Source organism: Micrasema longulum, unplaced genomic scaffold (genome assembly GCF_059751315.1).
Source record: "Micrasema longulum isolate JH-2025_06_02 unplaced genomic scaffold, ASM5975131v1 h1tg000175l, whole genome shotgun sequence".
Classification (NCBI taxonomy): Eukaryota; Metazoa; Arthropoda; class Insecta; order Trichoptera; family Brachycentridae; genus Micrasema; species Micrasema longulum.
Genome location: NW_028277380.1, coordinates 169,563 through 195,809, shown reverse-complemented (window position 1 = coordinate 195,809; position 26,247 = coordinate 169,563). Strand labels below are relative to the sequence as shown.

The 26,247-nt window shown below is 31.3% G+C and overlaps 2 long non-coding RNA genes across 2 annotated transcripts; both read right to left on the bottom strand.

Moving 5' to 3' along the window:
• Nucleotides 1-11,058: 11,058 nt before the first annotated feature.
• On the bottom strand, nucleotides 11,059-11,888 carry LOC148283961 (uncharacterized). The gene is made up of 2 exons (XR_015825461.1): nucleotides 11,580-11,888; nucleotides 11,059-11,507 (listed from the first exon to the last, which is right to left on the bottom strand). It is a non-coding gene; the product is annotated as an uncharacterized LOC148283961 (long non-coding RNA).
• A 7,517-nt stretch (nucleotides 11,889-19,405) lies between these two features.
• LOC148283960 (uncharacterized) lies at nucleotides 19,406-24,553 on the bottom strand. The gene is made up of 3 exons (XR_015825460.1): nucleotides 24,416-24,553; nucleotides 21,544-21,657; nucleotides 19,406-19,894 (listed from the first exon to the last, which is right to left on the bottom strand). It is a non-coding gene; the product is annotated as an uncharacterized LOC148283960 (long non-coding RNA).
• Nucleotides 24,554-26,247: the final 1,694 nt, after the last annotated feature.

The following is a 26,247-nucleotide window of genomic DNA, read 5'->3' as shown; positions in this document are numbered from 1 at the left end:
AATCATCGTCCTGACGCGGAGACGGGTACGTCTGGAAATCGTAGACAGAAAAGTAGGTAAGAGGTTATATGCAATGATTACAATCATTTTTCCATACATATATTTACATAGAATTTTAATAACAAAAATACGCTTTAAAAAATACATCTTAAAATTGAGCTATAACATAATTTGGAAAAAATGCCCACAAAGACTTCAGCGTCTGAGCGTGGGCCATTCATTTTTTAATGATTTATAAGTTTATAGCATATAAATATGGTATGACATAACCATGAATGGGCTATCTCTATGTTGAACAATATTACTTTGGACATTGACATTTTTCACATCTCTGAGGGAGTTTTTCGTTACAAGATTCTTTTACTTTTTTAACATATTATTCTATGGATATTATGTAAACTTATGTGTTTTTTTTATATATACCTAATTTTACCTAATTATTTTAATTATTTCTGTATGTGTGAATTGAGATATTCCATTTTGTAATGTACATATATATGAATGAATAAAATTGAAAATTGAAATGAAGAAAAAAAATTACAAACAAGATTTAACATTTGCTGATAGAACAAAAAACAGGATTTATTTGCAGTATTTCATTATAATTTTTTTTTTTTTTTTTAAAGAAGGTGTCTATCGATTCTTTCCATGCTAATTCAAGACCTCAAACCTATTTTAAACGGTATCAGTGATTTAATGTTTTGCAATTCTTTAAGTAGAATATTGAAGGATCTTGGACCAACATGTAAGGAGTGCCTCTGTGCGAACTTAGTTCTGCATCCTGGAACTGACAGTACACTATCGGATCTACTGGTAATCCGATTTAAATTATTACTAAATAATTCCCTATTTAAGTAAACATATTTCAGGCACTGAAATAAATATAATTTTCTAAAGCTAAGGAGTCTAATAAATAAATAAATTATACTCTCTACGTATAATTTATTTATTTATTTGTACTTTTACATTGTTTGTATTCTTTTTTTTATACATAATAATATTCCCTCACTGGGGTGTCCCGTGCCGAGGGAAACATTTCACAAAATGTGAAACATGCCTAAGGTTAGCTATTTAACAAAGTTAACATAATAATAACAGCTTGTCCACCACATACCGCACACCGCATCTGAGGACATAAGTCTCCTTGGCGGTGCCCACATACATGGAAAATTTAGTCATTGTCAAACGAGAAAAGCTGCCCGAAAAAGCGCTCGGAAATCTGGTAGCCTTAGCACCTTTGTGCTGAAAGAAGGTAATCCAGAAGTACATAATATGTATTTCATTGGATCGAGAAAAGAGGGAAGTGAATTCTTCACTGACTGGACATAATAACAATAAAAAAAAGTAATTAATCCAATAAACCTAAATATCATTAACATAATAAACAATAAAAAACTAAAATAATCATAAAAAAACATAACCAATTTATATAGACCAATAGAATAAATTTCATACACAGTAGACACATTTTACCTATTTGGCTTGATCCACTCACCGATCCGTGTGCAACCCACCTCCACTATCTATTTCTTAATAGCAATTTTATGTTGTGAGAACTTACTAATTGTCCTTATGGATAATAGAAGTAGATTGTACACTTTAACCGAGTAGTAGGCCAATCCTCTTTGACCGAAGGTTGTATTTTTTTTTGCAGCATCAGGGTGGATTATCTAGTAACTCTTGTATTTGTAACGGAAGGCAGAGAATAATATTTACGTGCGTATTAAATTACAACTGAATAAAAATATCTTAACCAAAAATGTTGCTAACGGTTCCTGTAATGTTTTCGCCATTTAAATCAGACACAATCGTAAATCGTGTTTTCATTCGCCTATAATCAAGCATTGTAGTCTGCGGCGAGTAATGTTGACAATGCGACATCAGTCTCTACTGTCCACGTGACAGCAAGTTGTGACGTTAACTGAGATTCCTGTTTGCAAATTGACAGTGACGTATGTGGGGCGAGCGTACGTCGGCCGGTCATTTTACGAAGTTACTAGATTCGTTCCATTGACACGAACAATTCGAACCTTTCCGTCAAGAGTCGAGAGTTCCTTAAAAATATTGTATTTTGAGTTACTAATAATAAATAATAATAATAATAAATCTTTATTTACCATAATATACAATGTTATACATACAAAAATAATAAAAAAGGTATACATAGTTAAATGGCGGACTTATTACCACTAGCAATTTCTTACAGTCTAATAAAAACTAAATAAAAAATACAATAAGTTAAAAAAAGAAACAAGTAAAAACAAATAAATAAAAACAAATAAATAAAAAAAACTTTAAAAAACACAAACAGTTAAAACATTATACAAGATTATGGTGATTATGATTATTATTATTAATCCAGTGGTCTTTGCGCCATCAGCTAAGAGTCAGATAAGAGTATGATGCTGATAATTATGAAAATAAAACTTTGTTATTAGTGTTACACAATTTTTATTATTTTACAAGAACACTACTACAGTTTCAGGAGAGCTTTCCTCCCATCGACAGGTGATATAAAACTAATATAGTAAACACAGAATATTGTTCACAATGTCATAGAATTTAAAAAAATTAAAATAATAATAATCAGTGAAATTTAAAGCAGGGGGGTTATTTTCCACATATCTAAGGTGTTATATATGGACAGTTATCGAACGAACAGATTTGAAAACATGATCAATGAAGCTAGGGTTTCCTAGGACAGCGGTGCCCGTATCTTAACGGCCGTAGTGAACGGTGATGCGGTAGGCAGCCGTCGTAGTGGTGAATAGAGATTGGTTTTATTTTTTAACGGTTTTATCAACACCATTTTCATAGGAAATCACTTTCTAGTCACCGTTACGATGGCTGTCAACCGCATCACTGTTCACTACGGCCGTTAAAATACGGGCACCGCTGTCCTAGGAAACCCTAGCTTGAGGGAAAGGACGTTAAGTAGAATTTATTTCTTAAAATTTAAATTACAATAATTAAACCGAAGATTATTTTCATAATTATTTTTATAATAATTAACAATTTTATTAATTTAAGATTAAGATAATTAACGTTTATTTTCATATTAATTTATAATGAAGTGTTACGAAGTGAATGCCGATTTAATTAATAACTGATAATTATGCCTTGTTGTTGATTTTATTTTTCTTTCCTTCCATTTGTTCATTTTTCAACTGAATTTTCTCAACATTTTTTTATCAATTTTTGCATATTTTTCCATTGTCTTTTTTTTGCACCATAAAAGGCCAGAAGTGCTATTCTGAATCTTCTCTACCCCTTAGAATGTGATTAATTCGAGGCTTTCTATTTTTTGCATGCGTTTACAATTTGCTTCATGCATGGCCACACCGACGATTAAACGTCAAGTAAATATGATCCCATGAAATCAAACATGATGATTTTCAACAATGTTATGAGTATGTCCAAATGCTTGCAGACTGGCTGGATTTTATCCCTAGGGAGTTGTTCATATTTAAATTTGTTGCAACAAAATACAGTTTTATACATCATTTGACGTTTAAACATCGGTGTGGCTATTATATGAAGCAAAGTGCAGTCGCAAAAAAACAAATCCTTAAATTAACCACTCTCTAGGGCGCCTAGGGGGTAGAGAAGATTCAGAATACCACCCCACAAGGCCCAATTACAGTGGTGAATTACAGCAAAAAACACCCAGGATTGAGATAAATCTCTTTTAATTTATGGGTTCTCACCGGGAACCGAGCCGTCAAAAGTTGCAATAAATTTCAATCTTGCAACAGAAAGAAAAACTCCATAGGGAGTGATATCCAGCATTATCTACAAAATGTTAATTTATTATTCGTGTTAGCAATCGGTTTTTGAAATGAATGATTCGTTTTGCGAATACTTAAAGATTTCGGTTATTACATCACGATGTCAAATATGCAACTGGCCTATATTAGATGCTTATTAATTAAGCCAATTTCAATTGAGCATTTTAAATTCGCCATCATCAATGTATTGACGCAAAATCAATAACAAATTTATAACCAAAGTCCTATATGTTATTCTCATGCATGACAATTTTATGTTTTGTTCATTTACAAATATTTGTAGTCTACAAAAACGTACACCTAATATTGACTCCATATATATGTTTGGTATACTAAATGGTATAATCGATGTTCCATCATTACTGGGACAAGTAAAATTCAATACTCCGACTCGTAGGTTAAAAAACAATGAAGTACTGTTCATCGATCAGCATATAACAAACTATTGCCCTAATTTTCCAATGACCCGTCTTTGTCGTATTGTTAACTCAAGACAAAATTTGGAATTTTTTAGTTTGGAAAGAATATACGAAAAATGCCATTAAAAAAATGCACGCGGGGTACGTCCATCTAGTCCGGAAAACAAAACCGTAACTGATACTTATGCCGCTTCCGGTCATCTCCTTTGTCCCACGTTAATTATCGCATGGGCTTCATACAATAGCATGCTTTCTAAAAAAAAATTGATACGACAATATGCGTCCCAAAAAAAACGCAACTAATTGCAAAATATTTTTTTATCTTTGTTAGAACTAAAGATTTAATAATATATAGACGAAATACATTAAAGACACAAAATTGAAAATTTGTGGGTTACGACATTATACGTAGGAGGGGTCGTTATTCAAGTAAAAGTTCTATATACCCACTAAAAAACAGCTGTTATTTGAATATGCGTATTTTATTTTTTTTTAGTACGAATTTGGACCAATTTTTCGCTGATCTGTTTTTGGTTCATCATACCTCTGCCCAAACCAAACGGTGCCAAGGGCACTGCATCGTTAAATAATATCCTGCGTACCTTGATCATTACGAAGGTGAGTTGATCACTCTTACGCTTCAGGTGACAGTGTAGAAACAATAAAATATTGTAGATTAAACAACCATTAAAATAAACATTTCACGTACACCCGCTAATAATGATGACGATTGATTAATCGAAATTTATCAAAACAAGCACATGTGCACATTGAGTTCAAAATACGCAATCAGTAGTCATTTGGGTTAAGTCACGCAAACTGGATTTATTCGACTTACGTCTGTTTTACAATGGCTAGACTATCTAAAGGTTAAAAATCTCGCGCACCAAAAGGGCGCTTTAACGTAATGCCGTTAAAAATAGGTCTAGATTAACGAAATCCCCTTTTAACTGGTGCCAATTCGTTTTAAAATGTTAATTAAAAGGTGGGTGTATTGGGAAATAATATTAAGTCAACATTATGCAAGAAGCGGTTCGGAAACTACTTTCTGTATTTGTTTCATACTTTGTATATACAATAATTGTAATCATAAGAATTGGAACGCAATTAATATTTTGTGCGTTAAGGACAATTAAAATAAACAATGACAGTAAAAACAAACGGCTTTTAGGGCATAATGATTAAGATGCTAGCCTCTGGTACGAGAATTATGGGTTCGATTCCCAGTAACACTAATATAATCAAAATGAGATTTTCAGATGTCCGAGTACTCTGCGCTGTAATTGGCTCATGGCCTTTTGTAGCCTTTTATTTATTAATACTTTTCATACATCGGCGGCCTCCGTGGTGTAGTGGTCAAGACTCTTGACTCACGCACGGAAGGTTCCGGGTTCGATTCCCGGTGAGAACACGAAAATTTAAAAATTAGATTTTTCTCAAGCCTGGGTGTTCTGTGATGCAATTCACCACTGTAATTGGGCATCCTGGCCTGTTGTGGTGCAAAAATAAATAAAACACCTTATATATTATGTATTAATTGACAATTCAATTTCATAATTTAAAAAAAATTCTTTCTTTTTTATTTTTATTACTTTATACTTGTTTTTATTTTTTTACTATTATATCAAATTGCACTGGAGTATTGGCAAATACGCATTTCATAGATACATATTTTTATTCATTATTTTTTCGTGATAATATATGCTTGCTTGTTTATTAATTTAACTTAAAATGTCTTTCTTGCTTACCGTAACACTTTATTTATTGTTTGCCTTACAGAATTTATTTCATAAGCTTATATCTTTGCATTTTTATATGCTTACTGTTTTTTCTTGCATACCTTTGTTATTATTGTTTTTTTTTACTTTGTAAAACTTTTTATCATATTCTTTTTAACTAATTTCACAAATTTTTTCTGTATATTCTGTTTATTATTTAGTATGTTAGCATGTATTTCATTTTTATTTTTTGTAAATGCCTTTTGGGCGTTAATGAACAAAATAAATAAATAAATAAATTAAAAATACTTCTCACAAAACTTCTCGGCGGCTTCCGTGGTGTAGTGGTCAAGACGCTTGACTCACCCACGGAAGGTTCCGGGTTCGATTCCCGGTGAGAACACGAAAATTCAAAGTGATTTTTCTCAAGCCTGGGTTAATTTGTGATGTAATTCACCACTGTAATTGGTCCTCCTGGCCTGTTGTGGTGCAAAAAAAAATACAGTTGATTACTGTATAAAAAAATAATAATATTCATTTATATCTATGTATAAAAAAATACATGTTTCGTGTGTTTGTGGCCGCTAATCTCGAAAAGTGATTGATCGATTGACTCAATTTTTTTACGGAACATTGCATTTTAGTAGAAAGGTATTTCTATTATTTTTATTCCGAAATTCCAGGGGAAAGAGAACTTACTATGCGTTTCAAATTTAATCATAATTTGCCATATGTCGTCACTTTTTCTTACAACTGTCATTCTAATCATGTTACATTTTAAGGACTATAAATATGTATTAAACAACACAGTTAAAATGTACATTTGTAACAAGACTTACAAAGGAAATTAACACAGTTTTTGCTAAGGTTTTTGTAATTGTAATAAGGTCAAGATAAAGAATAACAAGTTTAAATTATAAACTTAAAAGTTAAATTCTAACTCTATATTTAGGACAAAAAAAATAGTTGAAGTACTAGCAAATACGATAGGAAGACCTCTGGTCTTTAAAACGGTTGTTCATAGTGTGGAGGGAATGCTTTCACTACCAAAAAAGCTTCAACTTATTCAATAGTTTATAGAAGAATAACTTATTCCTGTTAATAGGAGCCACTGCTGATAAGCTCTTACGGTCACTGAGCCCTGAATAGATCTATTGGGACGGGTTTCCGTCAGTTCGTTCTCACCCTCCAAGATTAGATCTTTAAAGAGCCTGTCTGCTGAGCGGTGGGCAAGTGTTCTTATATTGATGAATCTTTTCCTTTAAGCCCAAATTCTTAACAAGTACTGAATGACAGTTCTACACAGTGTTGCCATTTAATCAATTTAAGACAAAGTTACAAAACTTTATTTTCCCTACAGTCTATATATTATTTAAAAAATTAGGTTCAATATGTTTGTGTTTTCTCGGTAAATGTATAGTTGCTAAAAAAAATTATTTGCTACCCGAATAATTAATATCAGACAAAGCCACAGCTAAGCGTGGCCGGGTTCAGCTAGTATGTTAAATAAATAATGTATATTATATTTTTTCCAGTGCCCCAATTACAACAGGAAATTAAAAGTTATCCTCAATCCATAAAAGTATGTTTGTTTGTGTTTCTTTCAGGTCGCAACGGAGCGACCGATCGACGACGTTTTATAAATATAGCCGGAGAGCTGACAAGTGTCACGTGTTTAAGTGGCCACTTTACACACTGTAACATTCACTATTTTGCCTATGTTTGAAAAATCCTTATTTTTTTAAAATTCTTTCATTTGTTAATTTTAGTGAAGTTGTCCATCCCTGTTGTAATTTGTTAAAATAAATGACTCCCTAGGAGTTGAAATTCATTATTTTGTCTACAAACATTTGGACAAACTCAAAATATTGTAGTATAGCGCCGTTTTATATTGTATTCTTTATTTACATACAAATTTGCTTACGAATCAAATAATAATTTTGTTATTACTGTTGTAAATAAAATAGTATAATGAAAAAAAAAAAAGTAAAATAGACTTATGATCCGAAACCGACCTTTATTTTCCATAGTGCGGGGGTACGGTTGACGTCACCCCCGTCTAACAAATACGACAAAACGCAAACGCAGTTCGGGAATTCCCCTAATAATAGTGACGGAAAACTTGTTGCTATATGAATACATATTTAATTTATTTGGGATGCCATAAAAATAAAATAATGTACGACGAAATAACTTTTGTAAAAGGAAAATTTTCATATTTGCGGAAGATTAAAAACACACCGCGGGCCGCGCAAATATAAGCCGGCGCCGGGCCGTACTTTGGACAGCCCTGAAGCTCAATCACAAATAACTATCGACCTGCTTAAAAACATGCTAAGCATTTGAAGGATCACAATGAACAATAATGAACATGCTTAAGTTATCGCAGTCATAAGTCAACGCGTGTGTAAACTCTAAGTCAACGCTCGTGTCGGTTTGTTTTTTTGTTTTTCTCGTAAAATAATTCAGTTCATTGGCGAAAAATCGGCGTTTACTATAATAAATAATTCAATATATTGCATTTGCAAAACAGTAGGGAGCGTCTATATATGGATAACTTATATAGCGCCATTTTCGTAATATAATACCTCAAGGGCGCTTTACATAGTGATTTTATAGATAAATAAATTTAATTGAAGCTGTTAAATTTGTGATTTAATTAAAACAATTTATTTTGTTGTCACATATGCACAAATTATTAGTTTCAATCATGTTTTAATCTTTTTTTATAAAATATTAAACCCTTTTTAAAAAAATATTGTTTTAATAATTTTTTTAAGAGATATTACGAACTTCAAACATTTAGTGAAATTTATAATTAGAAATCAAACACTGATTTGAGTCTACTGAACACTTTATTTTATTTTTACAAATATAAACATATAAAAATAAAAACTTCGTGACGATGTATTTCTATAATTAGAACAATGTTAAACAAATGTAACGTCAATCCAATAATAGCTAACGAGTTAATTCACCTTGTTGAAATATGCGTCAATAATAATTATTTTCAATTCAATAAAATCATTTACGTGGTAAAATATTCTGGTGTTTTTACACCAGAATATTTCATAGTCCCCTAGACTGGTAACTGAAGCGTAAGACTGATCACCTTACCTTCATTTAACAAAAATGATCAAGATACGCTGCGTTTGGTGTACCAGTGCAGTGCCCTATGCATAATTAGGTGGGAAAAGGGAATGATAATGATGATGATGATTATTATGGATAACTTATATAGCGCTATTTTCGTAATATAATACCTCAAGGGCGCTTTACATAGTGATTCTATAAATAAATAAATTTAATAGAAGCTTTTAAATTTGTAATTTAATTAAAACAATTTATTTTGTTTTCACATGCTACGAATTAATTCAAATAATTTAGAGAACAAGTGGGTTTTAAATTTTTTTCGAAACATCACTTCACTCTCACAGCCTCGCACCTCTGCTGGGAGAGCATTCCATGCCATAGGGCCTGCGACTGCAAATGCGCGTTCACTGAATTTAGTGCGCTGTTTGCGTAGAGGTATAATAACTATTTCTCTCGCCGTAGACGTAGCTGATCTAAGCGTAAGACGCCTGTCTTCTAGTTAATCTAGAATGCATAGTTCCCTTAGATATTCCGGAGCAGAGATACATGTGAAATTATATCGAGTAATACCTACATATTGTAACTTTTCTAGTATGTATCTTTGTTGAATAACCTTATAAAATAAAATAAAAATAAATGTTTATATGTATATGTAATAAAATATTTTATTGTATGTTTAAAAGACGTAAATAATTGTTGCGTCATAAAAATACAGATAACATATTACAAAGTATGCATTCGTTAAAAAAATGTTGCCAACAAAGATATAATTAATTAAAATGAGGTAAAATTATAATGATGTGTGTTTTAAATTTTAATTCAAAAACATTATTATTAATCATACATAGCGAATGAATGACATAAACAATTTTCGATGCGAATGTCGATGGATGTAGTAAATGAGGAAGACCGAGAAAGATATGGCATGACCAAATTCAACAAATACTTGAAGATGGTTATTGGACATGCCAACAGTAGGTAGAATCTGCATGATTGAATAAGATGTATTAATGTAGAGGAAGCGAGGTCTATATGCAAAGACCAAAGACATACATGTTATACGTGTAGAAAAATCATGACAATAGGGAAATACCACGTTATTTTTTTAAACATTTTTAAAGTAATAAAGGTATATGAAATACTGTCCAGTAAAAAAAATTTTTGGTTTGGTAATTATTAGTAGCATAAAAAATATGTTTAAATTTGTAATTTAGAATTCCCGCAAAAATGGTCATTCCATTGGCCATGCTCGTAATACGTCACGAATCTTGGCGTCACAACAACCAAGGCCAAACGCGTCGCGTTTTTCTTGCAACGTATTTTTATTAAATTCCTTTTTTACATTTATGTATGGAAAAATTTCTCCAGAATATCCATATTGCTTTTGAAAATACAGTTAATTATTCTAAATCCATTTAATATATTTTTGTCGGTATTCGTAGTATGTGATAATTCCCTATTAAATATATTAAAAATATCAGATACATATTGACTTTCGGTCAAAGAGGATTGATATACTTCTCCGTCAAAGTGAAGAGCCTACCTCCATTGTCCATAAGGATAATCGGTCAATACTGTCACTATAAAATTGCCATTAGGAATGGATAATGGAGGTGGGATGCGCACGAATTGATGAGTGGATCAGGCCAAATAGGTGTGGGAAGATGTTTTTATTTATAGTGTTTTTATTTGTGAGTTTTATGTGTTTTTACTATGTTTTATATGTATTTGATATTATGATTTAAATTTATATAAAATGTCTCCCTCGGCACGGGATACCCCAGTGAGGGAAGGGAACATTAATGTAAAAAAAGTAATACATAAATTGTAAAATAACAAATATATATTTTTTTTATATACACCGCAAGACAAATAAATTTACGAGTTCTCAAAAAAAACTAAAATTGACATATAATGAATTATTCTTGATATTTAATTAGTTTTTTTTATATTGTTTGACATATGTGATGACTACTCGTTATTTCAAGGTCAAAATAAAAAATCTTACTCATGAATTGTACTTAGAAATTGCCATTATATATCAGGTATCAGATTACCCGAACCTTAGAGACCCATAACGGTTCATTTATGGTCGAGTGTTTGTGATGGAATAATAAAAGACATGTTATTTTTTAATTCATATTTAAGAAGTAGGTTCTTATCGCTTTATTTTAAATTAAAGTATTTTACATTTAAACATATTTATAACATTTAAAAATATTTAGTACTTAGTGAATTCACCTTTATTTTTTATAACATGTAAAATTCTATTATTTAGAGAAGCGTAAAGCGAATCTAAAATTTCTGATGTTATTTCTTCTTCCCAAACTTGAATTAAGTTTTTTTTTTAATTCCTCAATGTTTTTTGATTTTTTTTTCCCGACTTTTTTTTTCATAATCGCCCATAAATTTTCTATCGGGTTCAAATCAGGGCTATTCCCGGGCCACGTCAACGATTTTAAGCCAATTTTCTCCTTGAATTCATTGATCTATAAAAAAACAATAAATTATTTATCATGTGGTCACAAAATGCATTTAAAAATATATATATTTGTACTCACAGTGCGGGCTCTATGGCACGGCGCAGAATCGTCCTGAAAAATTGGGTCCGCGGTATACTGCGTAATGTCCTCGATTGTTGGAATAATATGTTTTTTTAACACTTTTTTGTACTGAATGGCATTCATCGTACCCTGTACAAAATTTAGAGGTCCTAAACCGTATGCTGTCATGCACCCCCAAATCATCACGTAGGGTGAATGTTTAACGGTTCGAGTGACGCACGACGGATGATATCTTTCCCCACGTTTTCGTCGAACTATCTTTCTGCCGTCTGGACCAAAAAGGTTGAATTTTGATTCATCAGAGAAAACAACATTTTGCCAATCCTCCAAGGTCCAATTCTGGTGCTCTTTCGCCCAATCCAGTCTAGCCTTCTTCATTTTGTCCGTGAATAATGGTTTCTTTGCGGGACTCCGTGCTTGGAAACCATGCTCCAACAGCCGCCTGGACACTGTTTTTACTGAAAATGTTGATGTGCTGGTAGACTGCACCTCTGCGTGTATTTCAGGTGCCGTTAAAAATCGATCGCGCATAACAATTTTTTTTATTAAGCGATCATCTCGGGCAGATGTCACGCGCCCCCGTCCGCTTCCTTTTTTCCGTTCTATGGATCCAGTTTCTTGGATTTTTTTAAATAAAAACCTCACTGCACCTTCTGAATACCCAACTCGACGAGATATTTCACAATTAGATATGTTTTCTTGCGACAATGTGATTATTTTGGATTTTATCGCAATCGACATTTGCTTTGCACTTTCCATGATTGTTGTGTTATGTTCACTCAAACGCGGGTAAAACAAGACTGTTGAGACATTTTAAAATGTAAATATTGTAGAAAGGTGACACATAGTGTCTTTAATTTATTAAACAAAAGAAAGAGGTATCGATAAAGGATTTCTTAGAAAAAGGGTTCAGTAAAGTCAAGGGGCGCGGTAGCAGGTAAACTCGTAATTTTTTTTGTCTTGCGGTGTATATGAAAAATAAATATATCCCAATAAATATGTCTAGGCAAAAAAAACAGTTCACGTTTTCCGTTTTTTAAAAGAAGTTATCATATTTGCACAACGTACCTCCGAAGACAGCAGATAAAACTGGGCGCTTTAAAGGGTTTTTTTGTTGTCTTAGTTCCCATAAGCAACAATTTATAAAAAATAAAACTATAGGGACACACCAATGGTAAATATCAGAAGTAAGTACTAAAATCACTGCTCTAGGGTCAGATTCCTGGGAGAAAATACTGGAATACGTTTGTATGAAGAAAAGTCAGACCGCGTCTCAATACCGTGAAATATAATAAAATAAAATAAAAAATACATCTATTAATCACGGAATAATTTTGAATATTTAATAACTGAGATAGCCTTCACAGTTAAAACTAACTTGATATGATTATTTTACATATTATCTACCGTTTTATCAATCATATATTGAATTAAATAAAGCGATATTGGGATTAATTATTGAGTGTTAAAGACTTAAAAGTATCAGAACTGATTTATTATGAATTAATCGTAAGATAAACAATATTTCACTGTTTGCTTTAGTTTATATTACCTACATGGTAGTAAATATGTATTGTAAACTAGTATTATAATTTTATTTATTTTTTAAAAGAATAATAGCTTTCTTATAATTTACCCAAATATTTGAATTTCGATGACCATTTTCAACGAGTTGTAAATAACTCACTATTAGAAAATGGAAATCAAGTTGGGGTAGAGTGGGGTTCGAACCTTGGGCATCTGGCCCGTAAGTCCGCAACAATAGCCACGGGACCACAACCCGATTATATCATATCATAATATATATCTAAACCTCTATAGCATGTAAAATTTAAACCACTACTTCTTTTGAAAATTTAAGTAATCTATCAATGACTAGATTTACTAAAAAAATGAGGAAATGAATGTTGGCACATAAAAACATATTTTAGACATTGCTGGCAATAGATTTCTCGTAACTTCAAAAGTATAGCTTCCTGAAATAATTGGTAGAAGTTTTGTTTTCTTAAGGCTTAATATGGTTATTAAAGGCTTCTCCCCATCCCATTGTTCCAATAGTAAGAGAAGATTATACAAAAGCACGATAAACCATGTTGCTAGTGTTTAAATGAACATAACCAGTTAAACGTTTGAAAACATAGGTCAAATATCTCAATTTGTTAACAATTTTTCGGATATTTATTTATTTATTTATTCACACTCTTTATCAAAATACAATTCAATGTTCACTTTGCCCAGCTAACAAGGGTACATACCCCGTTCCAAGCTAGGCAATTAGATTTGAATATATTATAATAGTTAACAAATTAATATAGAGCACAGACAAACAAAATATAAACTTATTCGGATACACATTTTGATTGATATACATACAGACATACACATATATACACACTACACACATATATATATTTATATATATATATATATATACACATATATATATATATATATATATATATATACACACACATATATATATATATATATATATATATATACACATATATACACATGTACATACACACACACGTACATACACCCATGCGCATACACATACATACATTCATAAAAACATAGAAAATTTATTTATGCGAAACTTCATGGTTGTCATCTATAAATATATATTTTTTTAATTATTCCTTATTTTTTATATTTTATTTTTGACATCCAGTAAGGTTCTCCAATCCGTGGCATGTATCAACTTTTCTGACTCCCTACGACCAATGTCACGAAAGAGCGAGGTCAACACCTTCCGTAACTTGACAACACTCCCGTCTTTCCACGATTCTAGCAAAAGGTTATGGACCTTTTTGCCTACGTAATAGTGTTGTCTCGATGCCAGAACAGTGTTGACCCCTTCACTTAGTATCAGATCCCTATTAGAGTATCTTGTATTATGGTTGTGGTTGACGCTTGGGTATATGATTAGGACATTTAAATTGACTTTTAATTTTATTTTTTTTTCACAGTTATAACATATATCAAGGTTACAGGATTTATGATTAAATATAATGTTAAAGTCAGAAGAAGGAAAACGAAGAAAAAGAAATATAACGTTGCATATTTTCAGCAATCTTATAATTTGGTTCAAAGCTACTAATGGCTATTCGAAAACATGCTGCCAAATGGTTTTCCCTCTCTGTTGCAACAAAATTAGATCTAAATAACTCCCTAGGGAGGAAATCCAGCCTGTCTACAAACATTTGGACATACCAAAAACATTTTTTATTGTGTATGCAGACAATTGGTAGAATTCCATACTTAATTTGGTAATGTATCCAAAATAAAACAAGTTTATTGGATTATAATTCTACTTTATTTTTTATAAAATATACAAAGGGTATATTGTACACAATTGTGTACAATTTATGAAAATATGTTTTATAAAAAATAAAGTAGAATTATAATCCAATAAACTTGTTTTATTTTGGATACATTACAAAACAAAAAAACATTATTGATTAAACTAAATGGTGTTTTCTTTTTATTTTTTTTATTTTTCAAAAATATTTACAAAATAGTCTTAAATTAAAGTCCTACTGAGTTGCATACATACAACTCGTCAGCAGGTTCTTATAAATTACATCGATTATTTACACTTAACCTACATTAACAATAATTTTACTAGAAAAACAATTACAGATTACATTATGAAAAATTAAAAACTATCAATAATACAAAAAACTTTTTTCTAATAACCATAATTTGAGCAAACGTCGCACTCCTGTATTTAACTCAGTATTTTTAATATTATTTGGTAACATGTTAAATATTTTAGGTATATTGTATTGCAGTGTCCTTTTGCCATATTTATTGCAGTATCTAGGAACAGCTAGCCTAGTAAGAAGTATAAAAATCAGAAAATTGTTATCATATGTTAGGAAATGCGGATGTTTAAACATAGGCAAAATTGTGAATGTTACACAGTGTGCAAAGTGGCCACTTGAACTAGCCAATGACAGGTCAAAAGCCTTGTGAATGCCTAGACTTCCATATTACTTTCTTAAAAATGTTTTCCCTCTCTGTTGCAACGAATTTAGATTAAAATAAGGAAAATATTTTTTTTTATGCATTTACAAGAAACTTCTCATTACAATTTAATCTCTAATTTTTACCGCGTGCAAGAAAAAAAATATATACCCGATTTCCCGTAACAATGAACTTCCTCATTAGTATGTAAATAACGTGCTGGTTACGCGTTCTCTACCCCCGCGAGAGCGTTTAGAATACCAGGGCAAAGGAAGAAGATTATGCCTAGGTTAACGCTTCAACCACTACACTACGGAGTGATAAAATGTCAAAAACAGCTACCAAAGGGCAATTTAAAAGCTGATAAAATTATCAATTTTTATTTATATTATTGAATTTTCAGAAGATTGAAATCTTTTTTAATTACGTGAAAAAGATACAAATCAGGATTTTATAACATAATGTTATCAATCTGTTTTATCAGTATTTTATAAACATTCAACCTTATATTTAAAAAATATATATAATTCAAACGGATGTACTCGGCGCGACTTTTTTCTCAAAACTGAAAAAGTAACAAAACGAACTTATTGGTTCTTGCAATATGGTACTCGTATATTTGTATGGAAACAAGTAGCTTTGGAGTTTCTAAATTTTCCCAAAGTTTAATTAAATTGCAGTGAAAAATTCATTATTATTAATATTTAAAGCATAAACTTTGTGGTCAAACATTTTACTAAATGTTATTAATATTAACAACCCTTCCATATAGCACATTACACGATGTTCCATTGTAAAGGTCACCCTATACCAGTGGTCGGCAAACCGCGGCTCTTTAGACACTCGAGTGCGGCTCTGCGCAAATTACCCTTTTTGTTCAAATTATTTAGTCTACAGGATCTACAGAAGAACTTCTAGGACCATTGTCTTTTGAATTATTGAGGATATTGCAAATACTGTAATCGAATGCATGGAGAAGCATCATATTAAACTTGATGAAATTATTTCAACAATGTTTGAGTATGTCCAAATGCTTGCAGACTGGCTGGATTTCCTCCCTAGAGAGTTGTTCATATTTACATTTATTTCAACAGAGAGGGAAAACATTTTTGAGAAGGGAATATGGAAGTCTAGGCATTTACAGGGCTTATGACCTGTCATTGGCTGGTTTAAGTGGCCATTTTACACACTGTAAAATTCACCATTTTGCCCATGTTTGAACATCCACATTTCCTCATCTCTTCCATCTGTTGACTCTTGTGAAGTAAAAGAGCTGAAACCTATATCAAATCACCTACTAGGCAACGCCTGAAAACAATTTTCCAATTTTTATACTTCTTCTTTTACCAAGTAGGAATTCAACAATGTTTGAGTATGTCCGAATGCTTGCAGACTGGTTGGATTTCCTCCCTAGAGAGTTGTTCATATTTAAATCTATTTCATCAGAGAGGGAAAACATTTTTGAGAAGAAACATGGGCAAAATGGTAAATGTTACATAGTGTGTAAAATGGCCACTTAAACTAGCCAATGACAGGTCATAAGCCCTGTAAATGCCTAGACTTCCATATTGCCTTCTCAAAAATGTTTTCCATCTCTGTTGATATGAACAACTCCCTAGGGAGGAAATCCAGTCAGTCTGCAAGCATTTGGACATACTCAAACATTGTTGAAATAATTTCATCAAGTTTAATATGATGCTTCTCCATGCATTCGATTACAGTATTTGCAATATCTTCAATAATTCAAAAGACAATAATCCTAGAAGTTCTTCTGTAGAACTTGTAGACTGAATAATTTGAACAAAAATAGTAATTTGTGCAGAGCCGCACTCGAGTGGCTAAAGAGCCGCGGTTCGCCGACCACTGGTATAGGGTGACTTTTATAATGGAACATCGTGTAATGTGCTGTATTGAAGGGTAACAACCCTTCAATACATCACAATTAATAGAGAGAACAGACTAATAAAATATAAACTTACTCGTATACACATTTTGATACATATACAAACAAACATACACATATATACACATATATATACACACATATATACACATGTATACACACACACACGTACATACACCCATGCGCATACATATATTCATAAAACATAGACAATTTGTTTATAATGCGAAACTTCATGGTTATCATCTGTATATATTTTTAAAAATGATTCTTTATTTTTATATTTTATTTTCGACATCCAGTAAGAATCTCCAATCCGCGACATGTATCAACCTTTCTGACTCCCTACGACCAATGTCATGAAAGAGCGAGGTCAACACCTTCCGCAACTTGACAACACTCCCGTCTTTCCACGATTCTGGCAAAAGGTTATAGACCTTTTTGGCTACATAATAGTGTTGCCTCGATGCCAAAACAGTGTTGACCCCTTAACTTAGTAGTTTTATATTTTTGTCCAATAGCTATGGAGAAGATGTACAGTGGGTTTTGCATGTTAGTTTATTTGGTGTCCTGACAAAGAGACGGGTACGTCTCAAAACCTAAAATAATTTTTAAAAATGCAAAATTGAAATGATTCGTAAAGACTTTTATTTAATTCAATTTTTCAGTTCAGAAAGATCGGAGAGGATAGCTAAAATTTACTTTAGAGACGAAATATTTTTACTTGACCTTTGAGATGCAGATAAGAATGGCGATGTATTCAATAATTAAATTTATTGAAGTTATAACATTTGTATTTTTGTTGTGTTGGATTTTCAAAATAATAAATAAAAGTAATAATCACTTTTCTCTCATGATTTATTTAAATAATTATGTTTTGACCGTTACGCATGATAAATAAATTAATGATAGAGAATATTAATTGTTGATATTAATTTGATATAAGTGTTTATATTATTATAATTTGATGATAGCATATTGAGGTCTAAAAGGTTACATTATTATTAGATAACTAATATTGATTTATCTATTTAAATATTTTTAGATATAACTTAGCAGTTTTGAAGACTTTTCATACATTTGCATTATCATTATAAGCAAATTTCAATCGACCAGTTCTTAAAACATCTGTCTCAAATTACGAGTTAAAAATAATGGAAAAATAAGTATTTACATCACTTAAAATCTGTTAGTATTCGGACGGATTAAAATATATAATAAATACAGTTCTAGGTGCGTAATAGAATCAGAATCCTGGACGAGTGTTTTTGACTCGATGGTTGCTCTCAGGTAAAAATCTTGAAAAAAGAAATCTTAAGTAGTGTTGAGGTCATATTTTTAAATGTGGTTTTACACTGAAGTATTTCATTTTTCTTGGTCCGGCACCTGAATCGTAAGAATGATCACCAAAAGCCACCTTATAAACAAATATTATATGCTGACACTCCTAGGGATCGAATCTAGGAACTCAAGCTTGTTAGACGAACGCGCCAACCACTACGAGCAGAGTAGTTATCGGGTCAAAAACACTCGTCTAGGATTCTGGTTCTATTTCACATTGAGAAATTTTTTTTTCATCCGCCTGGACATAGACAATGGTGCATAGGGAACGGAATTAAAACGACGGAATATGTCAACTCGTTATAATCATAATATAAATAAAGTAATGTCAAGAACCATGTTTGTACAAAAAACAAACAAGTACATTAATATAAGTCTCTGATAAAATATATATTTGAAGCTTTAACATTCAAATTATGCACCACAACAGGCCAGGAGGCCCAATGACAGTGGAGAACTACAGCACAGAACACCCAGGCTTGAAAAAAAACCATTAGTTTTTTTAAATATTTTTTTTATTTTATTTATTGGGGATATTAACAGTAATACATGTAACAAAAATACAACAAATAAAATATACAGAGAATAAAACCAACGACAGATATCCACAGAAATACATTAAATACACATGCAATACATACTAGTGTGTTTGTGTGAGTGTAAGTGAGTTAGAGGGTGGGTGTTATATTGGAATGAGGGTGGACATGTGTGTAAATATTGCACAAGTGTCAAGTGTCGAAAATATAAATATATTAAAAATATTAAGAATTAGAGATAAAATATAATAAAATAAAATAAAATAAGATGAAATAAGACTTTATTATTAAAACTAAGTATAAGACAAAAAAGTATGTTTTAAGACGCGCATTTTAAATGTTATTTTTTTACAATCAAATGGATCAATAAGGGGAAAGTTCAAATTATATTCACTAACAAAACGTATAAGTGGAGAGTTCTGGGCATAGTTCGTACGAACTGCTGGCACATGAAATGGAGAGCTCGACGTGTGACGGGTGCGGTAGCCGGGGACATGTAATGATAACTCCGACAAAATAGCCGGACTATCAATTTAACCAAGCTTGTGAAGCTTCGAAACCTATCAGTAATAAAATAAATAAAAAGTTATTTCAATTTTTTAACTCTCAATAATTACCTCCATGCAAAACAAAAACATGAACGATTTTTATTTTAAGTTTTTTTCGTCACATTTAATGTTTACACATAAATTTATCAATTGGTATTTTTGCGTCTGAAAATCTTTGTTTTTAATTTTAAATATGTGAGAATGTATGTTTTTTGAATAAAACAAAATTAAAAACAAAAAAAAAAGTGGTTAAAAACAAAGTTGCTTTATTCTGTTCTAAACAAGTCTGCGGCTTATCTCTATTAGCCTTCCAACAGAGAAATATAAAATAATTTTAATATTTTATTCTTAAAAATATTGCTTTTTTTCCGGGTTATCTTAACAGGAAATCAAAATTGTTGTTTTTCTGGGTTAGTACAATATTGAATTAACCGCAAAAGTATCAACAAACCTATGATTTTAAAATAATGATAAATGTATATGAAGAATTTAGTAAATGATAATGCTAAATAATTGAGAAAATGTTCAAAAAGGCTATATTTTTAAAAAAATATTTGGCTAGAAGTAAAATGGATTGTCTCATTCGCCCAAATCAATATTGTTTCACCTGTTCCACAAACGTATAGTTTCTGTTATGTTTTTGTTATTTTATTATGCGTTTTATAATAAAGATATACAAAAAATAAAAATAAACATATATTTGTAGTGTTTAGAACTGTCTTAATATTTGTTAAGTTCTCTCTGTATATTAAGTGTCGTCGGCACGTGCAACCCCAGTGAGGTGACATTAGTGAAGAAAATAAGTAAAAAAAATCGTTTAAAAATTAATTAAGAAAAAATGGACGGTGTTTATCGAAAGGGCTAACATTTATTTTTATATCAAAACTAATTTTAGCTATTGGCCGATTTTGTTAGCATTATGACGACATTTGCTCTAGTTTAACTTATAATACGTTAGAATTATGTAACACAGTGTATTTATAAATACAATTTTGCATACAAATTCGCTCGGACTAACTAATATAAGATAAATTATAGTATCTTCATAATTAAAAGCAATTTATTCTGGGTGTTATCAAATATGTTAGAAATGTTAAAGTAACGAAGCGAACTGCTTTTAAAACATTGTAAATAATGATGTAAGTACCTAGGTGTGTTTTTGTAGATTTATCTTGATAAAACTACTAAGTTTTAATTATAAAAAAATATCGTAATAATAAAAATACTTTATAGTTTTATTCCACTTTTATTTAAAATTATTTTTTATTTTTTTTACCAGTGACTGGGTTTCGTCGTGACCGACATCGTTAGACTGGTCGTCGAATGTCGGCCACGATGAAACCCGGTCACTGGTAAAAAAAAAATAATTATAAAATAATTATAAATAAAAACGGAATAAAACTATAAAGTATTTTAATTATAATAATTAATCCTTAATTATAATATAAGGAAGAAACATTTCACATAAAAATAAACAAAAAATAAACAAAAAAGGTGGGTGAACACCTTAAAAACTTTTACCTTTGTAATAATTGTGTTTTAAATTATGATTATTTACAGTTTTGAAAAATTTGCACAAAGTTGATAGATATTTAAAAAGTGAATCTCATCTACAGGTTTTCCGTTTCAATCGTAATGTTAGTATTTTTTTACAGTCTTACCTGCAACCGCGGCAGCGTACTGCGTCACTTGCCGGGATTTTCCAGTTGGCTTTTGGCCAACTGACAGCATGTGCTTCGTTGTTTCACCCATTTTGTTGCCTCTTCGTCAGGACTCTGAAACATAGACAAAAAAACCTCAAGATAATTGCACGGCTATAAAATCAGTCTTTTTATAGACTGGTACGAAGGGCGTCGGAGTTAAGTACTTTTCCAAAATACCTGCTGATAAAATTGGAATTTATAAGCGAAATAATTGAAGAGTGATTTTTGAGTGAGCCCTAAGTCAAAATTTATGAATTTCAAATTAAGAATACTATTGTATTCGCACAATTAAAAAAGCTGCATAACCAGAAAGAAAATTTATTTACAATTTTATTTTCTGTTGAAAACGTTTTAAAACTCAAATTATACAAATAACACTTTTTTTTATTGGTTGGTTAGAAGAAATTGCCAATGCACAATTTATATTATGTACATAAAAGTTAAATCAATAAATAATTAAAACTGCTGAAAAAATTAACTTTTAAATGGATAATTATTCCCCATTAAGATAGTTAAGCTTGGGAATATGATTTATTGAAATTAAAAAAAAGATATTTTTAATGGAAAAAAAACATTTTTAAATTATGGTATGACATTTTACACAAATTTGTTTCTAAATTTGTAAGAACCACTCAAAATTTATTGCAACGGCGAGGGAAAACATTTTTGAGAAGGGCATATGGAAGTGTAGGCATTTACAGAGCTTATGACCTGTCGTTTGCTAATTTCAAAAAATATATTTAACATAAAACTTTTTGTGCATAAATTAAATTATCGGGCTTATTGCCAAACCGTAATTTCTTTTAGATTTTAAGAGGCCACTTTAAACGCCGTGTAACATTTACTATTCTGTCTATGTTTTAACATTTACATTTCCTTAACTCAATACGTTGACTTTTGCGAAGAAAAAAATATTTTTTTTGCACCACAACAGGCCAGAAGGCCCAATTACAATGGTGAATTACAGCACAGAACACCCAGGCTTGAGAAACATCATAATATTTTTTTATGTTCTCAACGGGAATTGAACCCGGAACTTTCCGTTTGTAAGTCAAGCGTCTTGACTACTACACCACGGAGGCCGCTGAGTTGAACCTTTATTGATGTGGGAAGATTCATGTAGTTGAATTATTTCACCTACATACCAGGAAACGTGACGCCTGAAAATATTATAAAATAGTAGACCAGTTCGTTTATAATATTATTTATAAAACAGTTTAAAGAACGGAATAAAGAAGTCTTTGCATTTATAAATTAATATGTCATTGGCTGATTTAAGAAGCCTCTTTACACTGTGAAACATGAATCATTCTGGCTATGTTCAAGCATCCGTATTTCCTCAACCCTTTCGTCTGTAGACGTCCATATTTCCTTCTCAAACATGTTTTCCCTCTCAAAATATTGTTGAAAAATATGTTAATCAAAATTTTAAATAATGCGTAAATTAAAAAATAAATATATTACATCAACACGACACAAATTCAAAACACTGCACAAAAATAACTAAGTGAGAAAAACTATTGATTTCGACGTGATCACTTAGGCCATTGAACTCGTTTTATTCCGAAAAAAAAATACAATTTATTTTATTATAGAAATAAAAAATGAGTGATACTTTAATCCACAAATTTGGAATATCCAGTGACCGGTTTCGTCGCTTTTGCGTCATCTTCGAGACTGGTATCTTTATTGAGAAATTCAATGTATTTATACAAAACTGAGGTAAGGATAGAGGACTCAAAATAATATGAATGTAAATTAAATTAGTACCAATGACTTTTTACGCTTTATTTTTCAGATCTCAATTGACAGAAATCAAACTCACGAAGTATAGGAAAATCAAAAATAATATATATACAACATTTAAACTCATTAAAATATTATTACATCAACGCATTAGTTAACCCGAAACACTTTTTTAATGATCCTCAAGACTTAATAATTAAATTTAATTTACTTTCATATAACTTTTAATTCTCTATCTTTGCCTCTGTTTTGAATAAATACAATGAATTCCTAGACACCAGTCTCGAAGATGACGCGAAAGCGATGAAACCGGTCACTGGATATTCCAAATTTGTGGATTAAAGTATCACTCGTCTTTGATTTCTATAATAAATTACAAAGAATTTCCATGACTCGCCTGCAATCTGTATTGAATGCCGCAGAGAGACTTATTTTCGGGATCTCTAAGTTCAGTCATATCACTCCACTACTTCGGGAACTACACTGGCTACGTTTTCCACAGAGGGTCGAATACAAACTCTGTTGGCTTATGTGTAAGTCATTGCCCAACTCTGCTCCGGAATATCTAAAGGAACTATGCATTCCGGATGAACTAGCTGATAGGCGTCTCACGCTTAAATCAGCTACGTCTGCGGCGAGAGGAAAAGTTATTATACCTCTACGCAAACAGCGCACTAAATTCAGTGAACGCGCATTTGCGGTCGCAGGCCCTATGGCATGGAATGCTCTCCGAGCAGAGGTGCGAGGCTGTGAAAGTGAAGTGATGTTTCGGAAAAAATTTAAAACCCACTTGTTCTCTAAATCATTTGAATAAATCCGTAGCATGTGACAACAAAATAAATTGTTTTAGTTAAATTACAAATTTAAAAGCTTCAATTAAATTAATTTAACCATCGAATCACTATGTAAAGCGCCCTTGAGGTATTTATTACGAAAATGGCGCTATATAAGTGATTCATCCAATAATAATAATAATCAAGAATTTTCACTGACAAACTTAAATGTTTACAATTTATAATAAAAAAATATAAAATAATTTTTCAAAACACGTTTTTTATATTAACAACTTGATAGTAATGTTCACCTTTTAATAGCACGTGTGTAAAGCACTGAAATTGCGTAACCTTTCACAAATCCTGAAAAACTGAAAACACGACCGCGCACCCCAAGCGTAAAAATCAGACTGAAGCAACTCTAATTCTACTAACTGCTACTACCGACGCTAAAATCGGCTCACCCGACCAAATCCAAAACGAATATTCTACGCATGCCTGGTACAAGTAACGAAAATACATAACGCCAAGCAATATCAGAACACCTCACCAAAAATGCAGTGTAATATTGAGTAATATATTGCAGTTGATTCAAACGGTCGGCGCTCTTTAAGTGTTTTTCCGTCACGTAGCACTACGTTTTTACTATAGTTTTGATTCATAAATTTAGAACGTATTTTAAATGTTAAAATCCGTTACGCACTCTACAGGGTATCCCAAAACTCAACGTATTCCCATCGAGAGCTGATGCCAGTTCATGATTCACGAGAATACCTTAAATAAATCTAGGCATTTACAGGGCTTATGACCTGTCATTGGATGGTTTGATTTTTTATATTTATTTATACTTTTACAATGTTTGTATTATTTTTTTTATTTACAATAATGTTCCCTAACTGGGGTGTCCCGTGCCGAGGGAAACATTTTACAATTTGTAAAACATGTCTTAAATTAGTTATTTAACAAATCTAACATAATAATAAAATAAAAACGTGATTAATCGAATTAACCTAATTATCATTAACATAATAAGCAATATAAACTAAAATAATAATAAAAATCATAACCAATTATAGACCTGTAGACCAAATTTCATAAACAGTACACAAGTTTTTACCTATTTGGCTTGATCCACCCATCGATCCGTGCGCAACCCACCTCTACTATCCATTTCTTAATAGCAATTTTATATTGTGAGTACTTATTAATTGTCCTTATTGATAATGGAAGTAGATTGTACACTTTAACCGAGTAGTAGGCCAATCCTCTTTGTTTTAAGTAGCCACTTTACACACCGTGTACCATTCACCATTTTGCCTTTGTTTAAACCTCCATATTTCTTAAATTCTTCCATTTGTTGATTTAAGTGAAGTTAAAGAGCTGAAACCTTTAATGTTGTAAAGAGATTTCCTTCTTTAGGGTAATCTCCATCCCTGTTGTAATTTCCAGTCTTTTGTCTACAAACATTTGGACCAATTCGAATATTGTAATTTCAATTTATTTATTTCAATTTTCAATAATAAAACCAACTGGTCCAAGAAGAAGTTTAAAATTTTAAAATTGTTTTCAAGCATTGCCTAGTATGTGAAATAATTCAGCCAGATGAATCTCTTCACAACAATAAAGGTTTCAGCTCTTTAACTTCACTAAAATCTACAAATGGAAGAATTGAAGAAATATGGATAAATATTCAAACATAGGAAAAACGGTGAATGTTACACAGTGTGTAAAGTGGCCACTTAAACTAGCCAATGACAGGTCATAAGCCCTGTAAATGCCTAGACTTCCATATTTCCTTATTTAAGGTATTCTCCATCCCTGTTGTAATTTGATAATCTTAATGACTCCCGAGAGGGTGAAATCCAGTCTTTTGTCTACAAACATTTGGACAAACTCAAATATTGTAATATATATATATGTGTATGTATTATGATCTCAGTAAAAAGGCATTGGTATATATTCAAGATATTGGCAGTTTCATAAGAATCTAATTTCGTGAAAATCTACGCCTAAAATCAGTTCGTTGAGTGCGGCAACTATAAATTTCCATATAACTTTTGAAAACATGATAACTTTTGAACCAAATGAGATAATTTCAATGTAAAAATAACATTCAATATTTAAATTATTATTTTGACAGTAA